Genomic DNA, 3,543 nt, shown 5'->3' with positions numbered 1-3,543 from the left:
TGCTTTCTGAGGAGCTGCAGCCTACAGCCACACAGGCTGCACATCAGGCCGCCTGTGTGGTATGGACTGAAGTCAGAAGCTGGTTGCGTAGAAGCGTTTATGCAAGCAAAAGTGCAATTTTTTGGTCGTGAATGCCATACGAGTATGCTAGTGCAGATATGGGGCCTCCCTGCCGTTTCCTTCTGCGGCAGTTCAGCTCACTCCAGTGCTCTGCGAGTATCCACAGGTATTCAGTGATGACACATTGAAACTGAAAGCGTCAACTCTCTGTGTGGATAATTTATTCCAGAATTTGTACCTTGGTAGCCTCTGCTTCTGACATTGCCGTTCCCAACACCTTTCCCCTCTCTCATAGCTGTCCCTCCGGGTTCTTGCATTTTTCAAGGAATGGTACCTTACTGAGCATGGGTGTTCCAAGATATAGAAGGTGGTGCGTAAGGGAGCAAAGGGCTTGTTGGGTGTATGGGAGATAAAATTGATAGTGTAAGATCCTTGGCACATGACTGCAGAACTAATTTGCAGCATTTCCTTTTTGTTTGCCTGGAGTGTTTGTTTTCAAGCACTGTATTTAGGAAAATAGAGTATTGTAGAATACTAGGTAAATGTGAGGCGTGCAGAAGGTGGTACATATCTGAGCCCTTGGGTTTAAAAGCTTCAACCAACCAGTATAGTTTGGTCACTCATGCGGCGCAGTGAGCTTTTTATCAAATATAGTCCCTTGTCTAGACTTCTTAAGGGAACGGGATTCTTTCTCTCGGCTAATTTTTTTGTCCTAAGTAGTGAGGAGAGTGGCAGTAGCATTTCAGGCAGTGAAATGGCACAGTTCCTGTTACTGCTCCTAACTTGTTCTTTCTAGGAAAAATCAGTGGTGTGTGCCCCAGCCTATTCTTGACTTCCAGATACCAACTTACAGCGGGGTTCTGTTTTAGCTAAATTGCTGTACTCTGGAATACTTTATCGTGGGGCAAAATCATGAATTTTTGCCATAGGGCACTTCAGTACCTCAGTCATCAGTTTTATACAAACTGTGCTAAAGCAGGCTGCAATTACAGTGCTTCATTCCGTGGGAGTACTGCCATTTTCCTGCTTTCTGAGAGTAACTCTGTTAACGCTGTCTTCGGTTTCACCGATACGGTGGTGAAACTGTTTGTTCTTAACATGTACAAGTACGTGCTTACAAATGAATATACTTTCCTGGAAGAGGACCTTTTCCATACGCTGCTCTGCTTTCATATATTGAACAAAAATGGTACTTCTTGTGTTAGACTATGAGCTACATTCACGGGGTAGTTATCATTGGACGAGTACAAGATGACAGGTCTTGCCTCCAAAAGAGGAGGTAGGATACTCACACGCCGGTGCTGATGAACCTCTCTGCCGGCATCTTTCTCTGAGGTTTAGATTCTGTCACAGTAATGCGCTAGGTGGTTAGTGAATGAAGAAAGTCAACAGAGACAGAAATTTAAAAAAGTAAGTATGCAGCTGATTATTGTTGGCAACTTGCCACTATAGCACACAGGAAAGAGGTCAGTCCTTTACTGTTGAGTTACTTCAACGTGGTTTCGGTCCGCCTGGATCCTCAGGCGTGTGCGTGCACTTTGCTAATTTCCACTGCTCTCGTTGTAGGTACAACTCCAAAAGGAGACACTGGAGAAGGACCAAACTGGGCTTGTAAGAGAGGCTGTCTCCTGGGAACTCTAATAACACTTGTCTTTCTGCGTCAGACTGATACACCCTCTACAATGTTTGGCGACCCCCGCGTGGTTCCTTCTGTAGTGTTGGACTGCAATCCCCGATGGTTTTTATTTTTTTATAAGCTAGCCTGGGATATTGATGTCAACTGGGAAAATCTTCCAATAATTTGCATCTGAAACATGAAGACTGTGTTCTATTAGTGTTCTGTCTTTCAGGCGCCATCATGAGTATTGACAGTGTACAGGCTTACTAATAAATAAGGACCTGAGTGACTTGGTTGAAATTATTTCATATATATATGGTGGGATAGTAACAGAATAAAAACATTACTGTGAATATAATCTCACTTAGCATGAGAAACCTTGTCAGCTCTTTTCAGATAGGGTGGGCTGTATCTTCCTTTTCACTTCGTGCAAACCTTTAAGAGCAAAGCATACCAATTTTTAAAGAAAAGGGGTAAAAATCAGAACTGATTTTAGAGGAGTTAATTTGAAGAAAATGTTTTACTAGACAAACTGAAGTAGTTAAGTCTTTAAGATGCGGTTTAGAAAAAGGCAGACTTCACTTTGTGTGACTGTAGACCACCGTGGCTACAGTGACTGGAGTGCTGCCCTCTTGCTGCTTAACCCAGGGAAGACTCTGGATTACATTTATGGTAGATTTACGAAATGTTGCTAAGTAAGCAGCACTTTCAGAATTTGCTGAAGGTGTAAATAGCTGCTGTATGCATTTTACAGGGCTAGAAAGCAAAGCACACTGAAAACGCTTCTCTGGGATAAGGTGACTTCCCGTTGGAGGTGTGCTGTATTGAGAGGGATCCAAACTAACAAAACCTTTTGCTAAACCAAGTCAATCCCCAGTTGCAACCCTCTCTTACATTACGCTTGCCCTTTGCATGCACGTATGCTCCCTGTGACTGGCTTCGGTCACAGCTGCAGATTCCTGACTCCACCATTACATCCCACGTGACCCTTTGAACATCCAGGGTAGGCCATGTAGTGAAGTGTGGTCTGTTGGTCAGTCCCATAACCTTTATTTTATTTTATTAACGGCAGAGCGTGTCTGAACCACAAGTGTTGAACAGTGTGAACGATGGCACTGCAGTACCAGGCAAACACTGCCATATTACGTGCCCACAGTCCTATAAAAATACTTGCCCAGGGAGCGAGAACACGGAGCTGAGAACAATTATTGATACTTCATTACCGAGACTGCCTGTCCTGCGCCAGAGCAGGAACGCCAACCTGTCTTAGCTGTAGGGGGCTCCTCAGGAGCCTCATGCCTGTGGCCAGCCCAGGGTGGCAGTGGCTTACCCCTTGCCTCATGCCGGTCTGCCCCTGCCCCTGCAGCGCCAGGAGCTGCTCTCGGGTGGGACGTGGGGCAGAGCAGCCCTTGGAGCCTGGGATTGGGATCCTTGACTTGGGGAGTGGGTACAGTGGAATAATCAGATGAAAGCAAGCTTCGCTTGGGAGGTAGGAAAGGGCACAGCACAACAAGGGCAGCAGACAGATTTATCTCCTATGAAATGCAGTGCTCCTATAGACTAGCACATAATGTCTGCATGTTCCCTAGAGTGTGTAAAAACCTTTGAATTTTGTTTGGAGCTCTGTGTTGGCTTCATCAAGTTGGTCTTGTGCAGCTTAATTTAAAACATTGTCAGCAGAAGATGTTGCTCAAAGGAAGAGTTAGCTATTTAAAAGAGGGGAGAAAGGAAAGAAGGGATTAAACGGCTCAGAGTAGTCAGTGCTCCAGCTCCCTGACGCTGGCATTATCCACCGGGCCTGTGAGACATCACCTATTCGCAGGGAAGCAGAGGAGGAGGCTGTGGCTCAGCCTTAAGCCCGGTGT

General features: G+C 45.5%; 1 non-coding gene across 1 annotated transcript; it reads left to right on the top strand.

Annotated features, from left to right (window-relative positions):
- Positions 1-1,032: 1,032 nt before the first annotated feature.
- LOC118452033 lies at positions 1,033-1,168 on the top strand. Its single transcript, XR_004841669.1, has one exon. It is a non-coding gene; the product is annotated as a small nucleolar RNA SNORA69 (small nucleolar RNA).
- The last annotated feature ends 2,375 nt before the right edge of the window (positions 1,169-3,543 follow it).

This window comes from Egretta garzetta, unplaced genomic scaffold (assembly GCF_000687185.1).
Source record: "Egretta garzetta isolate BGI_Z169 unplaced genomic scaffold, ASM68718v1 scaffold53, whole genome shotgun sequence".
In the NCBI taxonomy this organism is placed as follows: Eukaryota; Metazoa; Chordata; class Aves; order Pelecaniformes; family Ardeidae; genus Egretta; species Egretta garzetta.
Note: the sequence above shows the minus strand (reverse complement) of the source record. Positions and strands in the feature narration are given on the sequence as shown.